Source organism: Thunnus thynnus, chromosome 5 (assembly GCF_963924715.1).
Source record: "Thunnus thynnus chromosome 5, fThuThy2.1, whole genome shotgun sequence".
NCBI lineage: Eukaryota > Metazoa > Chordata > Actinopteri > Scombriformes > Scombridae > Thunnus > Thunnus thynnus.
In genome coordinates this window covers 28,492,399-28,519,514 of record NC_089521.1, presented here as the reverse complement: position 1 = coordinate 28,519,514, position 27,116 = coordinate 28,492,399, and the positions used below count along the sequence as shown (strand labels likewise).

At 38.8% G+C, this 27,116-nt stretch overlaps 1 protein-coding gene across 4 annotated transcripts in view; it reads left to right on the top strand.

Moving 5' to 3' along the window:
• The first annotated feature begins 443 nt into the window (after nt 1–443).
• LOC137183475 (alpha-1,3-mannosyl-glycoprotein 4-beta-N-acetylglucosaminyltransferase C-like) overlaps nt 444–27,116 on the top strand; it is a 65,253-nt gene continuing 38,580 nt past the window's right edge. The window contains exons 1-2 of one of the 4 annotated variants that reach the window (XM_067590567.1): nt 444–622; nt 14,772–14,870. The gene's annotated coding sequence lies outside the window, so the exon portion shown is untranslated. Of the gene's footprint in view, nt 631–5,414; nt 5,744–9,498; nt 10,348–14,771; nt 14,871–27,116 lie in introns of those variants that run through there. The other 3 variants (XM_067590569.1, XM_067590565.1, XM_067590566.1) reach the window with 3 other exon arrangements.

Sequence of the window (27,116 nt, the reverse complement as noted above, 5' to 3'; positions counted from 1 at the left end):
TCAAAATTGATTATATACAAATAAGAAGTAATAAATTAAAAAATATAGCAATTAAATACCGATTATGACTGTAAATAGTCATTATTTCATGATTTTTTTTTGACAATGCTTTAATTAACTGATTCATCATTTAGTCTGTAAAATGCACATGACAATTTCTCATACCCCATGTGAAGTCTTCAAAGAAATTTAGTTTATAATGATAAAAAAAAACAGAGAAAAGCAGCAAATCTTCCTATTTAACAAGCTGGAACCAGGTGCTGTTTGGCACTTTTTGCTTGATAAATGACCTGAATGATTAATAAATTATCAAAACTGTTTGTTGACTGACTGATTAATGAAAGTGTTGAGGGTTTTTTTTAGCACTAAAACCAGTCTTATATCAGTCTTGAATATTCTTTAACTCTGTCTGCATAGCGAGTGCACCTTACGGTCACACCCTGACAGTTTAACTCTGATTAAATGTTTGCCACCACTATTATGTATCTGTTTGTAGTGATATTTTAAATTCAACACTGAATAATTCATCCCATTTCAGAAAATCCGATCCTGAATATCAGCGTGAGAGGCAACTCTGGCCAGTCCTCCAGGTGAACAGGAGCCTTTCATCCCGTTCCACCAGGTTAGGATGTGAGTGGTGATTCACTGAATGTTTAGTCACACTGGGAGCTCATACAACCCTTCACATTAATGGTTATGAAATATTCAGTCCCTGCCTCTGCGGAGACGGAGCAGGAACGCAGCGGGAGCTTCGACAACTGATTGGGTGATAGAGTTCCCTGTAGCTCACGTTGTAGCTCGGCATTCACATTTTACACTGACAAGGCTGACGTTAATGGATACCCTTCATGCCTGTCAAGCATGTAATTATGGTGCAGGCAGTTAGAAAATACAGTAATTGGCAGTTTAGAGAGGGGAGCATTGGAACCGAGTGAACTGTTACGCATTACCTATGATGAAAATAACATTGAAGCAAATGTTAGCTTTAAATTAAAAAGGTTTAGTCTGACCTTTTAATATAAATTTAAATATTAATTATGTTTGAATGTTATAAATAAAGCACACAGAGTATCAGATTTGCCAGCTGGTATTGCATCCTATGCAGAAAAAGTTTTAGAAACTGCTGACAGCGATCAATTATTAAACATACAAACAGCAGTTTAATTGACCACAATCTGAGAAGAGTTAGATGTGTAAATACAAAGTAAGTATTTTATTTCAAAATCAACGTCTTGTCTTGAAACATTGCTGAAACTCAGGCTGGATTTTCAGTCAGACTCTCCACAAAAAGGTCAGATCACACAAAAAAATAATCACTGTGTGAAGAAAACCAATGGCTGGCTTAAGCCTTTTTTTCTTTTTTTTTAAATACATAATCATAGAAACTGCATGGATCCACTACACTGTGTTTTAAAGCTCAATCACTTTAGTTGTTCACATTTAAATACTCTGAACAAGCATGAAATAGTGATTTGAGTGCAGTTCATAAATACTAACTTACTTAATCCTCTTGTTCCCTGTGGGACAGAGCAACATACAATGAGCTTCCTCCATGGTTCCCTGTTCTTGGTAACATGCTGAGCCAAACCCCCCATCTGGATTCATCTTGACTAGTTTGACTGTCACAGTAACCAGCTGTTTGTAAGTTCAGATTTAGCCTCATTTTAACGTCAGTGTTTGCTCATCACTAAATTAAAACCGGTTGCAACACACAAACTAGTTCTTACGTAGAGATGAGTTGTTACTAAATATTTACAGCTACTTACTGCCACCTGGGACTCTTGTGTTGAATTAACCAACTCACAAAGCAAAAGTAAGCTTCCTAATATCTGACCCGTTAAGACTAAAGAGTAAAAGAGATGATATTGAATATGGTCGACATGACATTTTATATTTTACAGAAAAAAACCTCAAATTACAAAACTTTATGCCAATAACATCAGACTAAATGACCAAATAACAACACTTAAGTCAGCATAATCGGATATTTCCCTGCAAAATTCATAAATACTACTGATTCTAAAACACGTATTTCTCCGGGTGTGCAGAGATAAATAAAACAAAGTCATTCACACAGGATCGGCAGGTAAGTTTATTTTATCTTTTGGTCCCTAAAACTGTTACTTTTGGAAGTTGTGTTACAACTCGTGAAGCTACAGTGACTTCCTGTTTACATGGTTGGTTTCTTATTTTACTTGCTAAGACATTTCACAAGTCTTTTTTTTTTTTTTACCAGTTACACTGTTTGTTTTTTAATAGTTTTTATGTATTTATTTTTAATTTATTTTTATTTAGTGCAACATAAGTGATTGAAGTGACATTTCTAGTCAGAAAGAAGTCTTAATGGTGCAACCTGATTTAGTGAATCACTAGTTTGAAACTAGCTTGTAACTTAGGAAGGACTTTACATACAAGTTTAGAGATGGATTTATGAACAGCTGGAACTACCCAGACCAGCATCATTTTTGGTATTTCAGATTTTCTTTTACCTGGAGGAGTCCGTCCCAGTGCAATCTGCCTTCATTCAAAACACATGGCCCAATCATCACAGTCGCCTTATTTCAGTGACGATGTCCTCTTCTTTTTTTGTTCGATGCTTCAGTCCTTTTCATATCAGCTTTGGTTTCCCACCATCATTCAGTGTCACACATTAGGATGGACTTGCTGTTGCTGTTATATAGATTGATCTTTGTCTTGTGGTTGTATTTCTTGGACTTCCAGGTGTTGCAGAGTTGGGAAAATGTACACGTGATAAGATAAAATAAGTGAACCATGTTTCAGTACAGCTGATCTGATGTGATTCTTTTTTTCGTTTCTGTTTGTTCGACCAGTGAATGAGCAGAAAATAATGATTTGATCGCAACTCATAAATGTTACCTGTGAATCAGGCACCTGCACTGAGATGTCGACCAAATGACAATTTCATAATCACAAAGTTGTCAGTTTAACTTCACATCAAATACAGACTAACAGAACTGCATCTAACAGTTATTCTCATAATTGTTTAATCTGCCGATCATTTTCTCAATTAATCAATTGTCTCTAAAGCATCAGAAAAATGTTCATCATAATGTCCTAGTGCACAGGTGACACCTTCAGATGTCATATTTTGTCCTACATACAGTCCAAAACCCCAAAATATCCAAATAACTATAATGTAAGACGAAGAAAAGCAGCAAATTCTCATATTTAAGAACCTGGAACCATCAAATTTTTGGCATTTTGCTTAAAAAAATTACTTTAACGATTATTCGATTATCAAAATAGTTGCTGATAAATTTTCTTTTAATCGGCTAATCAGTTAATCGTTAGAGCTCTACAGATTAACCCTTTAACCCCCTGGAGACACCCTTTTTTTTAAAGCCAAAAAGATAACGCTGATGATCTATCAATACATAAATTACGTGTTCATATTTATGTAACTTTTCACAGTACTAGAAGTCGTAATGGTCGCATCCAACAACATCCAATGAGAATATCCAGTTCAATCCCTTTTTGGGTGTAAAATCATCTACTCTCTGTGGTCAGAATCCAAAAAGGACAGAAAAAGATGTGTCTAGCGTGATTTTGATGGCATCCAAAAAGCCTAAATATTGCTGACATTCACCTACCTCCTAATGTTAGCCTCCACTTTTCCCCCCAGAGGTCCAGCAGAGGTTCTGCTTTGCCTTTCTTGTGCCTCACAGACTGTATTGACTCCATTGCAATTTTAAAGTGAATATAAAAATCTGAAAAGGAAGCAAGTATTGAGGTTTTCAGCATGTCAAATAACATCCCTGTGTGTTTTTAAGATGCCAAAGCATCTCACGGATCCAAAAAGTAACTCACTCATATACTCATTCATTCATTTATCCATTCATTCATCATTCAGGGACTCACAGTTAGTCTGTTAGAGGGCAGATAGTTAGGTTAAGATACCTGCTGTGACATTGTCTGCAGACATCATTCATCCAGGATAATTTCACTGCACCTCCTCCTCTCTGCAGTGAGGTTGAACCGTGTCGTCTGCTTCACCTCCATGACACCGTGTCCTTGTTTACGTTACGTCCCAATCATTTAGATTACTGCACTGTTTGCAATTCTTTGCACAAGATTAAAGCTCATTGTCCTCCATTCAGAAGCAGCCATTCACTGCCATTCAAAAAAAAAACAACTTCCCCAGAGTGACATATTCATCAGAGTAAACCAAAAATTGCTGGTTTGCTTTGTGTTTTCATCGTGTTTTCAATAATCAGGGCTGCATTATAGTCCCTGTCAATCGCCTATCACTCACATAAATAAAGAGAAGTCTCCTCGAGGAAATAATGCTGGAAAAACACTTCACTTTACAAACTCTGTTTACATCCTCGTCGTTTTATTCAGGCTCGGCTTGTTAGCTGGAACAGCTACAACTATGACAAATGACTGAAAACCCAAAGAGTATATAGTGAATCACTTTGGGGGAAATGCAAACCAGACATAGACATAGTAAATCACTGAAGTAAATGCATTGTAGCCACCTGACTTTGACCTAGCTTCTAATCGTAGACGTCGCCTAGACAGATGTTTATCTGGTGTTTCAGGGGCCTTTGTCTGAATTCTAATTCTGCACCCAAAATCAACCCAAACACCCAACACAAAAGCACCAACACTATTGTCACAACAATAAATAACCGAGACAGATGAATAATTACAGGAAGAGGAATCAATTCCAATTCAAAGTTTCTGACAAGCTAATGGATGGAGCTCAGTTTGGGTCGTAGTGGTGATTGGAAATCTCATGATGTATGGAGGAGATGAGGGAAAGTATTGACTTCTGTACCTCGCACAATCATCGCTCTCATGGTCCAGTATTCATCATTCATTTTCATCAAGTTTTGAAATAATGCTATTTTTATATGTGAAAGAAATAGAGTAAACTTAGAGCAGAGTCCCTTGAGAAAAATAGGTTTTAAAACTGTAAAATTCGCCCAGTGACGACATGAATCAGACGCTAACATTAGACTTGTGTGTACAGTATGTAACCGTTTGGCCGTTACTCATTCTCGTATCTGGCTGCAAGGGTTGCCATACACCGAGTTGTCATACTTCTAACTTTGTTTGGCAGCTAAATATGATGGGATCTTCTTTCTAATTCATCCCAGATGGAGGAAATAGTCATTTGCATCCGTTATCAGCGAGACAAGACGAGGCTGTGTCAAACTGCTTGAAAAAAAAAATCAGCCTCTTTCTCTCTCCTCACCCTCCTCCCTTTACTTCTATATTTGCAATAGTCAGAACTGTCACACGTCGACCTCTCAAGATGCTCTCAGAGCAACTTGAACTTTTAAAACAGTTAATTAAGACTTGTTCTGACACATTCAGCGCTGATTTCTCAGGCAGGAAATCCATATTCATATTTCAGAGAGAAGAAGGTCATGCAGCGCAATGCCAAGAGACCAGTCACCCGTGGATGTCTTTGAGCAGGACTTTGTATCGCCTCATCAATTTTTAATTGATTTATTCATCTATTCACGAATTAGCTTAGCTTGTCTCCAAAGCACACATGAATATCTAAAGTATACACCAGGCCCCTGATGTATAATTGCATTCTTTTGTTGTATCAATAGTCAGCTGACTGTCACTCATCATCATGGCTGCTAATGGTTCCAGGTTGTTTGCTGCTCAGGGAAGCTGACGGAGAACTTTTGCCCTTAATGAATCTCCTCCTGAGAGAAGATTGTTGAAATTAGAATCAACATCTATATTCCTGAGACAAAATACAGTAAGTAATGGCTTTAATCAGGCGAGTGGAGAATACCAGGACATTGATGGGTCTGCTGGGTACTGAATGTGTTTTCTGTTTGACTGGACTAAACTCTGACAGTAGCTTTCGGCTCCTGATGTAATCACCATGTTAACTCTCACTGCATTATTTCTCTCACAGCGACTCTTAGGACTGAATAAAAGTAATTATTTACTCTGTTACTTAACCTAAATATGACTGAAATAAATGCTGCATTACAAAGTTACTCAACAGTTTGATTTCACTTAAAACATGCTTCAGAATTAAGGTGTGTGTGATCATTTTTAGCTAGCGGTGCAGGGATGACAATGTTAGCCTCATCAAATATTAAATAGATTGGCGTGTTCAGATATTCATGGTCTCCAGAGGATGAATCCCACTAATCCTGACTTCTCCTCAAGTGCCTCTGTCAGGTTGACATGTTTTTTGGGGGGGTTTTTTTGTGAAATGTTTCGGCAGCATGTTAGCAAACTGACGTTAGCATTCAGCTAAAGTCACGACTGTGCAAATACAGTCTCACAGAGCCGCTGTAGGCTGCGGATTGTTAGTCTTGTTTGATTAAAAAATGTTATATAGGACTGTTGCGCTATTTTTAAAATTATATCAAAATTATAAAACATAATAACTTGTCAGGCTCTGGCTAATATCAGATCACATTTAAAAACTATTATGTGTTAAAGAGCCATAAAAGTGGTTTGGAAAATTGTAGCCCATTAACTTACAAATTGCAAATACGTAACATTACTGGTGACCATTTTCCCACATGTACACTAATTTTTATCACTGTCAGGCAGACATTGGTTTCAGCTCACAGAAAACTCTGTTGCTGCATTCAAGAACGCTCAGACATCCTAAATTTAAGTCTACAGTTAGCTGCTAAACAGCATAATGCAAGGAAAACTAAATACACATCCAGCATCCACATTTCTTATAATTTCTCTTCTAGGTTTGATTTTCTAATATAAAAGGGCATGAACGTAATGCTTTCCTGCAACTGACTCAAATATCCTTATTGATGCAGTGAAGGACTGTGTGTCCTTCAATGCATCAATAAGGAAAGTTTTCAAATTGGTCTAAGCAAGCGAGAGGAAAATGACATGATTGTTCTGTGCATTAATTATCTATATCAGGCTGTCTTTAAGTGTCTATGGGTCCATTTGAAATGCAAAAGGAACAAGTAGCCGCCTAGATGGTAGGAAATAAATCTAAAAAACCATTAAATATTATTTGGAATAACAATATAAATGCAACCATGCAATATAATGAAGTATATGTGATTTGTAGTTTGAATATTTGGTAGTTAAAATGTGCAAAGGCATCACTATCATTCTTCAAGTCCCCAAAAGCCTCCCTGCAAACATGCAAACACTGAAGCTAAACATATTTTTGAGAAGACAAAAAATTAAAAACATAAGTCTAAAATACCAGACAGCTGCTAGAAGTCAAAAATAATTCTACAATAATAATTTTATTACAGCATCTACAAAGAGACTCGTTAGAGCGCCAAATTCCTCTCAGTTTTTATTTTCAGATAAAAAAAAGCACATGGATGAAGGCCGAATAGTTGACATTAAGCTTCTGCACTCTTCCACTCGAGCATGTCCACCAAATATCAAGTTTAAATGTATGTACTTGAGGCCAATATAAACCTGCAAATAAAAGCGAGAATGAAGGACAATAAGATGATGACAGACACTCCAGTTCCCAATTAGAACAAGACAGATGTTCCAGCATTTCCTCTTTAATTTCTTGTCCTGTTCATATCACAGCTGCTGCATTTGAATTAGGCTAATGCTTACAGGAGTATTTTAACAGCAGGGACCCTGTGTTGGCGCGTGGTGTTACACGGTGTGATCTGAATGATTTAGGACGCTTACATTTTAAAACAGCTGCAGCACATTTCTCGGATACCCAAACACGACAACATGGAGAGCACTTCACGCCTTCAGCACGAGCACATCTCTGATTCTGCCATTAATCAGTTTTTCATGCTGAATTACAACAAAAATCACATGAGGACATGGTAGCATGGAGAATATATGCAATCTACATTTTAAGGAGCTTGAAGGCTAATTATAATTGCAAATTGGTTAACTTGACTCCTGGCCCTCTTTCATTCTTGGTATGGTGCAGACCCGGTTTGAACTGATCATTAAAGGCTACATCCACTCAAAATTCACAATCCTTAGATTCTCTCAGTTAGGAGAGTTTGTTTTTTTTAGTGTCTTCATACAATTTCACATTTTCACATGTCAATTTTTAAGCTATGAATATATAAAACATTCAAAGAAACCAGTTACATTGAGTAACACAGATATGAAAGACAAAAAACAAATAAAACAGAAAGAGGGAGGGAATTATTTGTTATTAGAAAATATCTAATAAAGTCTAAAATACACTAAATGACAACAGGACCATCACAAGACTTCACTTATTTATAAATTTAGTCTTTTGGAGCCTTAGTATGGCGTGTGTTGTTTGCTCCACCTCATAAAATTTCACCACTTTTTGAATCCACATGTATTATTAATGGCTGCAACAAACAGGATTGTTAACAAAAGCTTTCTGAAATGACTCCTGCAGTGTAAGTTAGGTCCTTGTGGAACCTGCTTCTCCGCGCCGCACGTAGGCGAACATGCACATGGGGTCATTCTGAGACACTGTCATGGCTGTTTCTTTTAAACCGAGGTTGTATATACTGTACATGTTTTTCCTTTTCCGTTTTGAACTCGTCTCCCAACAGGAGTTGTATCAACGCGTCAGCTTGCTTGACACTCAGGCCTTCGTGACGTGATGTAGAGAGCTAGGAGGTTTGCGTGCCAGCTCTTCTATGATTACCCATAAATGCACCACTCTTCTTCGTGTGGATCCACAAAGATGTTTAGATGTATCTTCGCCGAAGCGTAATTGCTGCTTCAGAGTACATCCACGCTAAGATGTCTCTGTAGTCTTTCTCTCTCTCTTTAGAGTGGACAAGGAAAACTGAGCTTTTGAAAAAAAAAAAAACAAAGCTTACTCTAGAAACGTTTGGGGATTTGTGGCATTAAAGTTAAAATATTAATCCTGGAGATTTCCATCAAGCCGACAGGAAACGATGCAGCATGTAATCTAGCGTTACTGTTAATACTGTAATTTAACAGTCGCTCTGTTTACTATTCACTCTCCTGAACATTTTCCTACTGCTGCTAGTGCACATCAAAAGCATTCAACTGTGAAGCAGTCACAGGAAACACACAGGGTTTCTCATAGAGGTTAGTGCTGACAGCCAGTCATTCAAAAATGTGTCTACAAAACAAGCCATGGACATTTTCTGCATTTTTTTTTGACAACGGCTCAGTTTCTAAAATCCTGCAGAGTCCTGCAGTTGTTTGGAAAACTACAGCGTGTGCCGCATGAAATCAGGTTGCAGTTGCTCATTGCATCATCGTAATTTTTTTTAAAACAGGTGTAGTTTGTTTGGCTGCGCTGTAAACAGATACACCGACTGTTCCTCTGCTGTTCTTTCGACAAAGTTCGCTGTAGTATTAAACATTATTCGCTGTTGCTGCCAGTAACCAAAGGTATCACCAAACGTTGATCACTCATTTTAAATCTCAGTGTAGCCAATCACATGAAACAGATGTCGTCTTTAATCCGTGTTTATGTTTATTTTGTCAGACGACTTTGAGATCGTACATTAGATCGGTGCCACCGTGCATCGGCGCAGCAGTGCCTGGTTAACAGTTAGCATCTGGGTCGCGATCAAATCAGTATTTTATACGATGACAACAACAGAAACAGAAAATTATGTATCAAAACAACTAAATTGTAAGTTTAGCTGCATTAAAACAAGACGAAGGAGAGCAGGACGGGATAGAATGGAGCTTTAACCAGCTGAGACGAATAGTTTTGTTGTTTGTCAACTGAGACAGGAGAGAAGAAGAAATGGTTTTCAATTATTTATAGGTTTCAGTGCGGACAGAAGTCTTTACAAAAAGGATGTGAAAATGCTGTTTATGTGTTGTTGGGTTGTTGTTGTTTTTTTTAACACATATACGGCGCCTTCATATTTAGCCTGCTTGTGGACATATTCTGAGTTGTGCAGCTGTGGTGTGATGTATTGCCTCTTTAAGGCAGACAATCCAAACAGAAAGTGAGAGCGAGAGAGAGGGAGAGAGGGGTGGTGGGTTGGAGAGGGGTTGTGTGGGGGGGTAGAGAGAGAGAGAGAGAGAGAGAGAGAAAAAGAGAGAGAAGTGAGAGCCAATAAGGCAGTGGGTGCAGGCACACTCTGTTTGTGACACCTTGTGGTGGAGAGTGAGGGGGTGGCAGAGATGGAGAGAGAGAGGGGGGCACCACTGGAAAGAGAGAGGGAGAGAGAGAGAGAGATCAAAGCAAAGGAAGAGACAGAGGAGGAGAAACGAGGATGAGAGATAGCAGCGCTGCAGCGAGAGCCCTGCCTGCCTTTGCAACGAGTGTTTACTTCACATTTCCTGAGAGCCGGTTATCTTCCCTCTGCGTGAGTCATGGAAGTGATTTAGGTGAGTGGAGCAGCACGGAGCGGCAGCAGAAAGCCACAGATCTGTTTGTGTCTGCACCGTGGGCAGGTAAGCTCACTCTGCATCTCTATGGGTGTAATTTTATACTGCTTTTTTTTTTTCTTTTATCTTTTTCCTCCTTTTTTGTCTCCCGTGAAGAGGAGCAAACAACTTCTGCAGAGTTTGGCTCTTGTTCAGTTTGCTTGTCCTTCTCCCCAATCCCAACCCTCTAATACACTTAATTTTCTGTATTTCTCCTCTCAGTGACAGGATAGTTTGTGCTTTCATGCAGGCTGTACAGTTTAAAGTGTAAGAGGCACGCTGCAGTTTCTCTCTGACATTCTGAGCAACATTTAGTGTCTCTGTATTGACAGGCGGGTTCAGCGGGGCTGAGGGTTGGAAGAGGATGAGAGGGAGATGAGTCAAATCTCTGCTTGAGGGACCAGGAGGGTTACAGCATCAGAGATGATGATCCCAATCTGTATGAGAGCAGAGAAAGAAAAGATAATCCTACACAAATAAGCTCTGGCTGCTTGTTAGATGTTACGCTGTATTTTTTTTGTGGTTTCGTAACACAATCGAGGTAAAGTGATTTTTTTTTTCCCCCCTCTGCATCGGGATTCTGCGTGCGACTGAAAAACCACATTGGCTCAAGAGCTGGATCTTTCTTTGGGCATCCCTTCACGTCCACGCTGACTGAGGCATGCGGTCCGTGGGTTTTGGAAGTATAGAAGGCAGGTTTGTGGAGATTTGTGGCTCAGCCCTCCTGAGTGACAGCTGAGCTCTATCACAGCTTTCATCATGACTCAAGCTGGTAAACTGCAGCTCAGCCTGTGACACAAATTCCCATCCCCTCAGCGATGTGGGAATAACCTGCCTTCATCTCACGGCTGGATTAGAGTGATTTACTGTTGCTCCTTGTCAGCCGGGGTGTGTTTGTGTGGGGTTTGACCTATAATGGCACCTAATGGCATCATATGTTATTTCCAAGAGGACACTGTCAAACAGGACCCTCTCGCCAGCCACATCCAGTTGTAATATGGCAGTTGTTATTAATGTTAGCTCTCCTCATGACCCCCATCAAAACTACTACTGGCAGAAGTGCTGGACAAGAATTAATGGACCCCTTAAAATTAGAAATTACATTTATTGCAGGCTGGATTTACTGTCAGCAAGGACCTCCATCACTCTCTCTCCGTAAAGGACAACTCCAAAGAATATTTTTATCTTTGTTGGCTGGCCCACAAAACAGTCCTCAACATAGGCCTTGATTAAATGTACAAAATATTAGGGTCGTCTCTGTGATATTGATCTACCCCCCTCTCCACATCCCTGTTGTCTCTCAGCTTAAAAATCCTTTTCATTGATTTGTCTGCTTCTCTTTACCTGCGTCCCCTTCTGTTGTGATTGGTATAGATTTAATACGGAGAATCAATACAGGAAAATGGATTTTACCTGGATTGACCTCATCAGTGTGCTTCATGGAAGGAGAAAGCGTCCCTGGCAGGTTTTTTTTTTTTTTTTTAGTATCAGTGTAGTGATGTTTTTTCTTTTCTCTGTGTGTGAGCCACCTTGGACTTTTCAAAACCTTAATTATCTCTCTTTTTCAAGACATCATATTAAAGTTTCAGGAACACAGCTGTTGGTGAAATAATTCACGCTCAAGGATCGATGAACAGGCAGAAACAGCGTTGAGGGGGAAGCCATACAGCTCGTAAACAGATTTAACAACTTGTGCCAAGAAAGGTGGACATATAAATCTGTGTGATTTTGCTAATGTCAAAAATATTGAATGAGCACAAAAAAAAAAATGGACAAATAAAGATTTCAGAGTGTGTGGGGACAATTTCTTTCTTCTTTCATGTGCACTCACCTCAAAATCTGCTCCCACTGATTTCTCCAGACAGCATCCAAATTTAACGATTGCAAGCAAAAGAAGCTTGAATTTCTGACTCTCTCAGATCTTGTAGCACTGTTCTTGTGGGTGCAAAATATGCAACCCGGATTCTGGTTTTACATGTTCTCAAGGTTTATTTTCTGTGTCTGAATTTGTTACTATGTATTTTAAAAATTTTGCTGACAGATTGCAGCCCAGTCTCCTAGAAATTATGTTTATATGTTACTAGGAAAGCACTGATCCGATACGTCGGATACTGATCTTAATAAGTGGATTGAGTATTGGCCATGACATAACCAACCACTAAATACAGTTTCTTTGTCAGTTTAATTATGATATCTATCTATCTATCTATCTATCTATCTATCTATCTATCTATCTATCTACAATAAAAAGTGTTCCAATGACTTCCATACAGTGAAGTATACAGATTTTAAATTTGGGATAAGATCATTGGTATCGGTATATCAGAGAACTTTAATGCTGTCTGTATTGTGTGTCTTTGTCAACATTATAAAAATAATTTTTAATGAACGTACAGTATATGCAAGGTTGTAAAAAATATCTACAAAATGTTCGCTTACAACAAACTTAATTTGTTTTCAACACAATGTCCATTTGTAGCACTAAAGCACTATTAATGTCTGGTTTTGTTAGTATTTTTTGGATCTCCAGCTGGACTCAAACTCGGGATGTTACAGTTCACTGTCTGCACCTTAACCATCATCAACATTTTCATGGTTATGTTTAGGAGCTGGAAGCACTTGGTTTAGGTTGGGGACAGATTGTGGGCTTGGTTAAGAAAGTAAATAACACAATAAAAACAATAAAAGCAGTATTTTACTACTCTGAGCGTTTCAAGCCGGTTTGACCTCTGACCACACCCAGCTTCACCGTCGGGTGTGAGTAGAAGTGTGCTCTGTTGCACCTGAAACCACACCCAACTGTGATGTCACGGTGTACTGACACACCCCCAGAGTACATTTCTACATCACTTCAGCAAGGTGAGAAGTTAAACCACTCGAAATCAATAAAAACAAAAACACCAACACTGACTGGAAGCACGAGACAGACTTTTTCTAAATTTAACCAAAACCACAATCTTTCTCAATCCTAACCTGAATGTTTAATTTAAAGACAGAACCTAATTATATATGTAACTCAGGGTGCAAAGCCTTGTCTCCGGGTGTCAAAGTCCTGCACTTAATATGTCCAGCATCACCCTTCTGTATAGTACAAGAATATAGCTGGACAAGAAAAAAATGTTGCCAGTGAATTTAATCCAGCCAGCAAATACATTTCCTTTAAAACGCACTTAGCATAGACAAGTAGTTTTATTAGGAGACAGGGTTGCAGACTGATTACTGATTAAATTTGTTGTTAATCTTCTTGGATTTATAAGACAGGTCTGAGTCATCTTCCAGCTGGCAAAACTATTATGTACTTCCTATCTGCAGTCCATATCATTAAAATAATCAATTTCAATATGTATCACTAACAAAATACCACTCAACCAACATTCAAAGGTCACAAGTATTTGGAAAACTCAATTTTGATTTGTAAAATGGTCAAAAACAACCACATAACTCCATAATTATTTGTCTGCATTTGAACAATGGGTGTGCTCTTTTCTTGTCTGTCCACTTTTCAGCTTTCCCTTCGACAAAATTAAGTGTGAGAAATATGGAAGGTGGGTGGACTGCCTACTTTTAAACAAGCGAGCAAAGTCTACACGGCCATCTGCTCGCACCAGAATTTCCTTTGAATCGAGGCTGCAGCCTCGCAGAAACCAGACTCTCTCACTCCTGCAATTTAGCATCTTGTCTTAAGAAGGAACAGAACACACAGCATAACATGTTAGTTACATCAAACCCATGTTAAAATCCAAGCATGGCTCCGGAGCCATAAACAGATGCTGCATTTGACAAATTAGTCCAAGATTTACTGCAGGTTGCCGAGTGTCGACACTTCCTGAGCAACTTGTTAATTCCTGTTTTATTTTTAGAAATGTTCTAACTTTCTTATAAAAACAAATATTAGAAACACATAACAGTAGTCTTGTTGAATTATATGATGACTGTATGTTAGTACAGTTAACACCCTGTTTAAGCATATTATCTAAAAATGACATTTTCCTGAAAACGTGAGTATTTTTGGGTACTACGTGCAATTTAATTAAGTAGTTTTTAATCATATAGTGTTCAAATGACATTCTGTGTGCATACTTTAATACAATACTGTGATTTTCTGCACCATTCAAAGTCAAATCATGTTTCAGATTGTAGAAAGTGGCTCAGATTTAGAATTAAAAAGGACAGCTCTGTTTTACAGATGGTTGAAAATGAACCTGTTTTTTCTTCCTCCTCTTAAACACAGATGTGATATTTTAGAAAACAACATTTCCACTGGAGGATGCTCTGTTTGTTAGAGTCTGATGCTGTAGTCTGACTGAATATGCAGTCCTCTGTCTCAAATGGCCAGACAGTTCATTAGAGGATGCGTGGGTGAATATGCATCACGGTCTTTTGAATTATAAAGACAAATTGCATCACCGTATATTGTTTTTTCTTTCTCTGCTTTTTCTTTTTCCTTTCAGACCGTCTCATTGTATGATTGAGGATCCATGCCAATCCACAAAGCAAACAGAAGAAACACCCCCACAAACAACATACAACCTAACAACATCAGCTGGCAGGTAAGAGTTTAAAACTGTCACACTTTGTTTTCAAATGCTATTTTTAAAATTGTATCAGTGTTCGGGAAGCGTTTTCTCACATTATTGTGAGATCTGGCTCTGATGGCACATTTTAATTGTTGCCACAAATGTGACACCAGAACAACAGTAGCGCCACTTATCAGTCTGACATCATTTCATCCCAATGTGACAGTTTTCAGCTTTAATTATACGCTAAATCAATGAAAAGCCTTTGCATTGAAATGGTGCGTTTTGCATCAGAATAACAGGGAAGGAAGAGCAGCAGGGATGAATTTTCATTTGATTTATAGAAACTGGACTGTTTTTTGCTTTTCCTCTGATCTGATTAACTGAGGTAGAAGATCTTTTGCTCATTTGGTACCCTCTAAAACACAAGGTTACAGAGTGCTCTGTGTAGTTCAAGCAAAAGTTGACACCTCAAAAAAAAACTGATAAATCACTTACATAAAGTTCATGAAATTAATTATTCAGAGGAGCTCAATCTTTGTAAATGACGATAGCTTCAAACAGTTAAAAAGTTTCCCGTGGTTCGGTACACTGCTCTGCTGTGGAGAGACTGTGATGGACGTGTGCATTAAAGATTAATCTAAACAGCTGCTCCTGGTTCAGGACAGCATGTGTTCCTGTGTCAGAGCAGGAAAAAAATCACAGGTATTTTTTGGAAAAAAAAAAAAAAACCTAGCAGTTTTTAAACTTATATTGAAACTGAGTGGAGAAACTTAATTGGTGCAGAGGCTGTCATATTTGTTTAGAGAGCAACAACTGTATCGGCAGGCATCTGCTGTACTGATTTGCAAAACTCTGAATCCCTACATGATAGCTCCAGGGTCTGATCCTGACCTCTGACCTCACTAAAAGTAGGAAAGCAGTAGTAGACATGACATGACATTTTCACTTAGTGTTTTATATTGCTGAAAGAACGTATCTCCGTTCCAATTTATTTGTCCAGTTGCCTGCGGGATTAGCAAAACTAAACTGTCCAACAACAATTTACCTGTCTTATCTTAGAGCATATTTTGCCTTTGATAAAAATGTTGCTCCATTACTGCAAAAGTGAAATTCGCACTCATATCGAGGATTTACAGGCAGATCAAATCCTCATTTCAGCCTCCTTGCAGCTGATAAGTTGAGGCATGTTGTTGCGACCTTTGCTGAGCTATTCCTGATGAAGATAACGGTAATAAGCACTTGAATCCTCAAAGGAAATAACAGCTTTCTTTTTTTTTTTTTCTTTTTTTTTTGATGGAGAAATCTCATCACAAGCTACCTCTCCCTGTTCATTATGCAGCTACACATGAAGATATCAGCCCCTAAAATTAGGTAGCCAAAGGAAAAACAGTTGTTTTCCTAAGATCAGTACAAAGTAAAGCATGTTGTCTTCTTTTATTCTTTCTATTGTCATACCCTCGTCTCCAGTGGGAACTTCCTTTGCAAAACAACCTTTACATAGACTTTAATAGGAGAAGCATAAAGCAGGAATGCACCTTTCAACCTAGATGATTTTGTACTGTAGACAACTTGAAGTCAGTGAAAGTTGTTTATAAAATGACTGATAACACAAAAACATATTCTGGCTCTATAGAAAATTTGAGAGGATAGGGCCTGTGATATTCTATACAGTGTCTTTTATTGTCCACAAATCTCATAAAAAAGGCCAAAACCAACAATGACTTGATCCTGCAGCCTGACATATCTTAGATCATAGATTAAAAATACATCAGTGATCCTCACCGTTGCACTGGGTGACATTTTCCTTCATTACCTTGAACACACACATTGCAGTTTATTGTGACTCAATCCGACATACACCATCCTGTTGCCAGAAATACTCACTAGAGCACCATATGTATATTAATACGCAGCTGAAAATAGTCCCAAAAAAAGTGAGCTCCCCTGAAAGCCACGGTATAGTTTGCACACTGCTGACTTTGTGTTTCTGTTATCTGATTTTTTTTTGTTGGATTTCTGTCAACTGAATCTGCAGTAATGGATCACACTCATCCTCTCCAGCATTTTTTTTGTCATTATTTCACATGGATGTAGCAGGAAGATGACCTCTCCATTCTCAATCCTTCAAACAAAGCCCTGATTGTTTCTTCAACTGGCGAAAACAACTGTCAGCCAGACACCAGACCAACAGTATATGAATGACTGAATAAATAAGAGATATTGGTGGTGAGTCGGAGAGGTCTGCAGCAAGGTTTGAGGAGAGCAAAAAAAAAATCTTATTATTCTTCAAGTATTTCTCTTTAACAATAAATAACCGAATATGGCTAAATCAATCAGTCAGTTTTAGAGAAGAAAATCCTACGCAAATTATAAGAGGTTAATACTCAAAAACTCATCTGTTTCATCAAAACTGTGGATGTGGCGACAACTCCGCAACTGTTGTTAGATTCTCATTCTGATTCTTCTTTAAAGACAGTAGAAGTCTTCTGTCCTGTATATTTATGGGGTTTTTATAGGGTTGCGGATTAATATTAATCTGAGATAACTTTGCCAGATGCTTAAATATGTGGATTCCTGTCCGTTAAATTCTTGACTTATAAATCCAAACTCTGACTGATGGGATCAACTATACCTGCAGTGTGGAACTTCTGATATAGATGAACATCCTCGCCAAACAAGTTCACACAATGCTGATTAAGCCTGTCACCGCCAGGTAAATCTCTCTGTATTTCACAGTAAACCAGAGTTTTTAAGTCTGGTGTCGGGTTAGACATTCCCGCACTGACTGGATGAATAATTACTGCACATGCTCTCTGGGCAGAGCATGCACACTGGAGATTTCCGCTGGCCGAGCAGCTAACTTCCGGTTAGCTCGCTGCTAACTTGAATTGGGATAAAATCATTTAATTGTGCGGCTCTTCTAGACTTTCCAAATGTTATCGGACTGAATGGTTTAAATTCTGATGGTGAAACGAGTCATTTCGAAGGGGTTGTGTGACGCTCAAAACAATTTATCCACAGTTTTACAGCCGCAACCGTAGTGACGGCTGTAGGGCTACAACGGAGCCTCTGATGTAAGCAGGTGTCACGGTGTTTTTGTAATTACTCACACACACAGATGTCCCATCACAAGTTCCCAGAGCCCAAGGAGACCTCTTGAAATTTCATGTTTTATCCCACAAACAGTCCAAAATCTGAATGTTATTCAGTTTACAATGATATGAAATGGAAAAAATCAGCAAATCTTTTTTGACAAATGTCAGAATTGTTGATTTATTTTCTGTTGATGGACTAATTGGTTAATTGGCTGAACGATTCAGCACTAAACCAAATTTGTTTTTTCTTTCTTCTTTCTTTTTTTTCTTTTTTTTTTTTGATGTGGTATTTCAATATCAAACACTTCCTGCCAGCAACTTGTACATTTATTTAGATTTCTATGATTTCTAATTCTGTCCAGAGTCTGATTGAACTTTGATTTTGAAGTGCAGGCTGAGGGGTCAAAGGAAAGTGAAGTCTCTTCAACAACATGTCTGTTGTCTCTGGCAGATTAGCTTTTTATTTTCACTTGTGTTTCAAAGGCGTTTGATCTGCCTCTCCCTAACTTTTGACAACTTAGAAGAGGAAGGCCTACAGCAGTCCCACAAGGCTTAATTATCCCTCAGACTGATAACAACCTGGTAAGAGGGGAGGCTGGGAAGATAAAAGGAACCAAGGGGAGATAGAGATGGTAGGATTAATGTAGACTGTCTGATATTACCTGGCGTCTGATCAAAAGACTGTGTTGGCAGGTGGAGCACATAAGCCTCTCAAACTCTCGTGTCGGTGCCAAAAACTGCTGGTGCTTTGTATCTCAATGGGCAGAGCAAGACATTACTGACCAGCCTGCTCCCACTGGGAACATTCATACTACTGTAAATACACATCTGAAGACTTGAATCACATTAAAGCTTTCATCAATCAGCACAGGTCAGAGTACCAACCTCACAGGTCTGGAACAGCGTGAGATTTTGCAGTGGTATTACTTTGATATTTCTTAATATTGACAAAATTTTCAGAGCTTTGCTTGTTGCAATTTAATAAGCCAGTCCATTATTTCATTTTGCTCAATTTTATTCAAGGACAGGCACTCTGGACAAAATGTCTTTTTTCACCATCATCTTTCGCTCTTCTAAAGAGCATCTCTGCTGCAGGAAGCCTGGTCAAAGTTCTCAGAAATGTTATTAGGATTTTTTTTCATGGACATTTTAAAATTTTTGTATTAAAGGAAAAAGACCAGGGATGCTTTTAAGAGAGAAGTACTCAAAAGACAAGCACCCATCCATCCATTTTCTGCCATTTGTCCGGGCCTAGTGGTGGAGGCAGCAGGTCAAGCAAAGGTAGTACAGATATCCTTCTTCCCAGCACGTTCTTCGAGCTCCTCCTGGGGGATCCTGAGGTTTTCCCAAGCAAGATGGGACATATAATCCCCCCGGGGTTCTCCTGCCACTTGGAACATGCCAGGTAAACCTTCAAAGGGGGACATCCGGGAGTCATCTTTATCAGATGCCTGAACCACCTCAGCTGGCTCTTTTTGAAGTGAAGGAGCACCCACCGGATGTCTGAGCTCCTCACCCTGTCTCTAAGGGTGAGCCCAGCCAACCTACAGGGGAAAATAACTTTGGCTACTTGTATTCACGATCTCATTCTTTCGGTCACTCGTGTACAAGACCCCGAGATACTTGAACTCCTTCACTTGGGGCAGCAACTCGCTCCCAACCTGGAAGAGCAATCCTTCATTAAGCTGAATTAAATATAGAATTAATGGCTTGTGGCAACACCTTTGGTACTCCTGCAGCACCCTGCACAGGACAGGAGGTGTGAGTTAAACACCTTGCGGACAGGGACCTCCCCCAGACACTCCCAGTTCATCCTCACTACATGTTTGGGTTAACAGGTCTGTCTGGCAGACTCCCCCGCCACCTGATCCTACTCACCACCAGGTGGTGATCAGCTGACAGCCCTGCTCCTCTATTAACCCAAGTGTCTAAGACATTTGGCCGTAGATCTAATGATACGACTACAAAGTTGATCATCAATCTTTGACCTAAGGTGTTCTGGTACCGGGTACATTTATGAATCACCTTGTGCTCGAACATGATGTTTGTTATTGTCTTTTTAAGTCCAATAACAAAGCATCACTCTGGTCCAGATCAGCCAGTCCGTAACTCCCAGTCAACCCCCTCCAGGTTTCTCCATTCTTGCCCACAGTGAGTGTTGAAGGCCCCCCGCAGAACTATACTGAACCCAGCCAGAGACTTCTGGACATGCTGCTGTGTGCAGAGGTGAGCTCAACTATATCTAGTTGATACCACTCCACCTTCTGCATGAGCTCTGGTTCCTTCCCCACCAGAGAGGTGGTATTCCACGTCCCTAGAACCAGTTTACAGTGCCTGGGGTCAGCCTGGTCTCCTTGGTCTCCACCCATGCCTGCCGCCCGACTGACAACTTATCATACACTAATGCCTGTTCTGGCTGTGTCTGACTGGGTTGATGGTTTTCTCTTTTATCTTAATATAGAATGATATCTGCAGAGAGAAAAATGATTTATAGTCTGTATTCAGAGGACACTTAAACCTTTTTAAATAGAGAAACTAGAATCAAGCTGCTGCAGCTTCTCACTCTGGTAAAAGACTGTCCAATGGGGCCAATCATATGGCCTTCAAGAACCACAGTAAATCCTGTTCTTAAAACTGGAAGCTCACTGTGCAATCAGACATGTCTTTATATCTTCTATTGAAAAAAAAAAATCACAATCTATGCTCGCTATTAGATCTTATTGAATGTATTTCTGCAGAACTGTCTGCTGCTGGCACAGATAAAGCCAAGAATAATAAAGTCAAAACCTGATGGAAAGTGGTTTGCAACCCTTTTTTTATCGGTAAAATATATAGACATTTTTGAAATCTGAGTGTGCTGTCAGCTTCCTGCAAAACAAGATGTATACATGTTTTTTAAAAGACTTAAAGATTACCTTGAATGATTCTCTTTAAAACCCAGTGAGGAGGTACAGCATTGGTCGATTTCTCAAAATAAAAACTATTTAAATAAAACACACATTTTGAATCCGGGGGAAGCTTCGCTTAAAGTGTGGATTGAAAAACAGCAAACTCATCCCTGAAGTTAGATGTCATGATGTAATCTGCTTAAAACATAGAAAAAGCAGCAAAAGCCGATTTGAGTTGGCATTTGAGAGCGTTAATCTCATCCTCAATAATCTTCCCAGTGATAACTTTGTCAAAAATATTGTCATAATTGATTTCCCTGATGTTTGGATAAGTGTCTATTGTTGAATGGGTTCATATCTCAGGAAACAGTAATTTCCTCAGTGTGACCCTTCTCCTCACTGAGGGTTAACCTTTAGAGATGATATCAAATGATGATATATGATGATATCAGATATGAGGAGAGGTGAGCCGAGTGTCCGTGTCTAATGATTCAAATATCCGCTTTCACCTCTGTTGGCAAAAGTAATTATGACAAAGTCATGCGGGGCTGGAAGAGAGTGAGTGGACGAGTACCAACACCACAGAAACACACCATCCATCTGACTGAAGAGGAGATAATCAGCCATTTAAGAGGCCAGGAAGCTCAACATTTCCTCTCACAGTGCTCCTCAAATTCAAGTGACTGTTATATTCACTCCAAAACAGTGTAAGGAGCGATGATTTAAAAGCATGTACTTATGAGATATTGCTTAAGGAGGGAAAATCTGTTTTATTTGAGTAGAGGAGTAGAAAGTATTGTTCAATGAGTTACTTACATATGTTTAAAATGGTCACAGAAAACAGCCAAGCCCCTGATATAACCTTAAAATACACACATTTGTCCTTTTTGTCATTTTCTGACGGGTATTTATAAGGTGTGTGGCTAATATTACTAATTAGTATTTTTTATCACCCACTGTTTCCTTCATAAACTCTAGCAATATGTAGTACATTCACTGTTAGTACTATGAAAAGTTTCATAAATATGAATATGTAATATATGTTTTGATAGATATGAGTCTCGTCTTTTTGGTTGTTGTGGTCGTTTTCAGAAAGAACCTTGTATCATGAAAATAATCCAGGTGCAATGCAGGTACAGTGCGAGACGAAAACCTTGAACATTTGATGTTTGGCAGTCCAACAGTGTAATAAATCCTTGAAAAATAGATGTACAAATTTATTGCAAATGTCCACCAAACATTACCAATTTGTTCTAAATAATAGATTATTTATTATTGTTTAATTAAACTGGGTGTGGAAAGTGAAGGTGCAGCACCTCTCACTCATTACCACCACCGAGTTGCCCTTCAAGGCCCTAAATTAAGTAAAAGTAGCAATAACACACTGTAAAAAACATCCCATTACAAATAAAAGTCCTGCATTCAAAAGGTTGCTTAAGTAAAAGTACAAAAGTACAATCAGTGTCATGTACATAATCCAGAATGTCTCTGTAGTTGTAATAATGTATTATTATTACTATGTAAACAGCATTTTTATGTTATAGTGGGTTGTGGTGGAGCAAATTGGTTTGTTTAATCAGTAACAATGCATCACATTTTATAAATTGATCATGTATTGTGTTTGTAAAATCTTAATCTGTAAAGTAATTAGTAATCATCACAGTCAAATAAATGTAGGGGAGTAAAAAGTACAATATTTCCCTCTGAAATGAAACGGAGTGGTAAGTAAGTATTATGTAGCGGAAAATGTACCTCAAAGTACTTCAAAGTTGCTCTTCAGTGCTGTACTGTACTTGAGTATATGTACTTTCCACCACTGTTACTGGCTGGCAATAATACTACTACTACAGCAACTACCACTAATAATAATGATAATCAGAATCATAAAAAATAATTATCATAATAAGCAGTTGAAGTGCGTCATACGATGCGACAATATGTATTTGCGGCCAGAAAAGAAATTCCACAAAAACAATGTGACAGTTAGAATATACCAACACAAAAAAAACATATCAATAAAGATTAAGATGTAATAATATTGTTCATAATGAGCAATAAACATATCAGCCACTTAACAGTTCAATAGACTCTGAGTGTGCCATCAATTTGAAGGCAGAAGGACAATCAGATGGGAGCTTATCAATCCTCCATTTATACCATCAACCTGGTGAACCGTGAAGAGCACATGAGTCAAATTCCCAACACATGCTCTGTGCTGCGCTTACGACGGTGATTCAGATCGGAGGATTATTTCGCTAATTAGCAGAGATACGCTCTTCTTCTTTGACACAAACTGCACCTCGTCAGTGGTTTTGACATTCAGAGCTCGCTTTTACTCCTCGTTTTGCAAATCCCAGAGCGGATTTCATCACAGACTTCTGCCTGCCTGCTAGTGAGCTCTCAAATTCTATTTTCTTCTTTTCTTTTTCTACCCTGCAGTTGTACTCTGCTGCAGCAGCGTTGGTCCTACTGTGGTTATGGTACAGTGTCATCACCCTTATGTTTTCCAAAGGAATACTGAGCAGTACACCATGGGTGTGATTTCCTTGCTTGCTATTCATTTCTAGTGTAGGTGGAGTTTCGTGCATACTGGTAGTTGTAGTAATGATCGAATGATCTATAAAAACAAGGAGACAAATATTACAAGACAGCATTATTGAAAAACGTGGCAGTCAAACCTTAAACAAACAGAAATGGCATTTATATTAGTTTCATCTGTTAATATTAGTTTCATGAGCCCAATAGAGAAAGAAAACAACTCATATGTGCTCTCAATTAAGTAATTTGCGCTCTCGATTTAATAATTCGTGCTCTTGATTTAACGATTCACCCTCATGCCGTTCTCTCTGCGTCTGGCGTACACCCTCACTCTGGATCACTTGGATTTAATATGGTTTTATTTTAATCTTGGACTAAGATATGTGGATATAATAATATCCCGTAGAATACGTTTCCTGTATTCTCTTAATTCATCAATGGTTGTGAAGCACTTCCTGGCTGCCTCGGATCCGGTTTAGATCAGTAGCTGACGTTAGAGAAGCGTCTTCTTCGTCACTTTCTTCAATCTTCCAACTGAGTGAATGCGTCTGGTGCTATCTGCAAGAGGGGAACTGGCAAAATAGTTAAATCGAGAGCACAAATTACGTTTTTTTTTTCTCCATGGCCCCTCCTGGGCTCCACAATAAACTATTTTAGTGTGAAGTCTGTTTTCACTTGTGGAATTGGAGGGAACAACCGAGCACAGCTGAGTGAGGGCTGCATTTGAGAGTGCAACGCTTCCTTTGATCACATGACAGTATAGGCAACGGGTAGCACTGCATCCCATGGTGTTAAAATGTATTTCTGCTCCCCCAAATAGCAGCAAAAAAACCCATCTTTGTGAATGTGAACTTCTGCATCCCAAATCAGGAGCTACATCCGTGGCACAACCGTCCCTCGGTATCTCACAATCTATTGTGTATTGGTCAGCTATCGGATTCACGTGGTCCTCATCAACTCATCAACAAGTTATTCAGATAATAATCTCCAGTAAATGAATCATATTAACCTAAGCAATAAAAGAGCCGCTGCAGAATGAAAGGAAACCATGTTAGCAACTTAAACATGTTGTTTATGACAGGAAGTTGCAGAAGATATATATAAGATATTTACACTTGCTAACCTGGTACTGTTTAACAGTTGTAGGTATCATGGTATGTTTTGTCAGTTTCTTGATTGCCATCTCCTGGTAATAAATCTGTAAATGTATGACGTTACAAGTCTATAAAGAGTGCCTGAATGCACCTTTAGTTTAGCTGTCTCTGAGACTAGACGACTTCATCTGGCCTTCAGGTCTAACAAAGAACACAGCTTTCAAGGGCTGTGTTGTTTTGAGGATTTAGCTGTTTGGTGCACAGCTATAGCTGTCAGTAAACTGCGCACAGCATCATTCATGTTTACCTTCCCAGACAGTGTTGGATGTTTTATACCAAAGAAATGAGAGAGGAAAAAGGTCGAAATTGAAGTGATTGCTCTCTGGAGACAGTTTGGATTTTATTATGAAGTTTCAAGCAACTTTAGGAGACACTTGGTCTCATGCAAGAACCACTCATACGAACAGATTCATTCTTAGGAGGCAGGTACGAGGGGTTAAAGAAAATTTATGGTATTCATCAATTTGACTCGTACTTAGAATTTTCTCTTTGGTACTAATGAGAGTTGGTTCAGACCTGTCATACGAGTCATGAACAGATCTTCACAAAGGGAGAAACACTTATTTGACTTCGAGTTATGTCTTAATCTGAATGAATTTGGAGTTTAAATATCATACCGAAATATTGTTTTTATGATTTTTACATGAAATGAGTGATGCACAATATGAAAAAAGTAAGAGAGTTTTAGGAGAAGAATACGAAAATGTTCTTGCATGAGGCCCAATGTCCTGTCAGCGACTACCTCATTTGGGAAAATCGAATTTTTTCACCAATCTCAGTTGGCGTAGAGTAAACAGATGGGACAATATGCTTTATTCCAGACCCCTCTTTGTAATTCAGGTGGCTGTATTTCTTTTATATTTTGCCCTTGACAGTCTTATTGTGGTGATTACATCTCTACCAGCATCCTTTGAAAGTGGACAGAATACGCAGAGTCCTCCTGTTTGCTAGCATACCTGCATTCAACAAAACTGTACAACATAAACATAAAAGCAAATAGGACAAGAACAGCACAGTCGTTTCAAAAACACTTACAGCTGCAGACAGTTTTCTTCTGTCAGCTTTAGCAGACATGCATAACATAAAGCAGATTCTTCTTAAACTGACAGGGACTGACTGTTCAGTGTTTTTTTTTTTTTTCTTTTTATGCTTTGTTCAACATCTCTTTGAGTTATGGTGTGTATGATGATGCGAATTGAGGCGCCACGCTGCTTAAAGTGTCCCAACAGGCAGCTACATACAATACACAGCTCCTCAAATCTTAATAAGCTGAGCCTGTCTCGCCTGAAGGTGGCAGGCACGCCAGACGTCCCCGCCTTTGGAGGACTCAGTTTCATCGTTTCCTGACAAAACCTTTTGATTATCGCGGATGGCGGCAACATGCGACAAAAAGCGTCCGAGTGTTATGTTCTAACAGCACAGAGTCTGAGGCTCGACTCATTCTTGGAACAACTTGAAACTCTCTGCAGACTTTAAAGTGATCATGATGGGAATTGTTTTAAAAAAATATTCATCTTGTGCCAGATCCGTTGGTACAGATCCAGTTGTCTTTAAGCCAAGGTGTAAAAGAAAAACCTTTAAAATGTTGATATGTCACACGTGACTGTCTAAACAGCCTAAACCAGCAACACAGCAAATACAATAGTCCATTGTTGGTACTTTATAGCAACTTTTCTGAACATAATATCAATCAGATAATGTAAAACAACCTGACATTAAGGTATAAGGGTGTACTACATTTATTTCTTTATTATTGTCTCTTAAAGAAATAAGTGCAAAACAATAAAAAGCCTCATGATTTGTGATCACCACTAACAGGATGATGGATAATGATTGCATCAATGTTTTTTGCCTGTTTCCTACACCTTTGGAGACCAGTTATTACATTATTTTGCTATAATTGCATCACTAGTTGCTACATTCCCCATTAGGTCTTTTCAACAATTGGCTCGCCACTGTGTTTAAAATGTTAACCGGCTAGGTTAACATTTTAGTAGGGTAGTTAAATTGGCGCTGCCTTTCTCAGAGGTTGCCAATGATCCAAAATGAGTATTTTATGTTGACATTTCCAGTAAACAGAGTGAAATCACAAAATTATTAGGAATAGTTTGACATTATGTGAAATACGCTTTCTTGCAGAGAGTTAGATCTCTCTGATAGCATGAACCTCTGCATGTGTTACAACCTCTCAGGAAACGTGTCTCAAAATGTGTTTTTGGAAACTGGATTGAGCTGGATTGTCTGTTCGATTGTGGCTCCTCGTTAATTGTTGGAGCATCGTGCTGCTGCCAGTGTTGCTGTTCTCTTTCTCTATCTGCACCTGTTCGGGTCAACCGCATTTTAGATGTGGTCTGATTATCCTCGGGTCTGTTTTGGACTGGTCCTCAATTCCAATTCTGATAGAGTTGCTCTCTTTTTCTAAATTACTATTAATTTATGCACAATAGTTCTGGATGAGTTTTCCACGGGTCTGTTTCAGATCACGTCCAGAGTTTTAGAGACATGAAGATCACTTGTTAGCTGACTACCTTGCCTGCAGTTCAGGTGTAACGATCATTGTAAAGCTTGTTTCAAAGCTGTTTTAAAAAAAAAAAAGGTTTT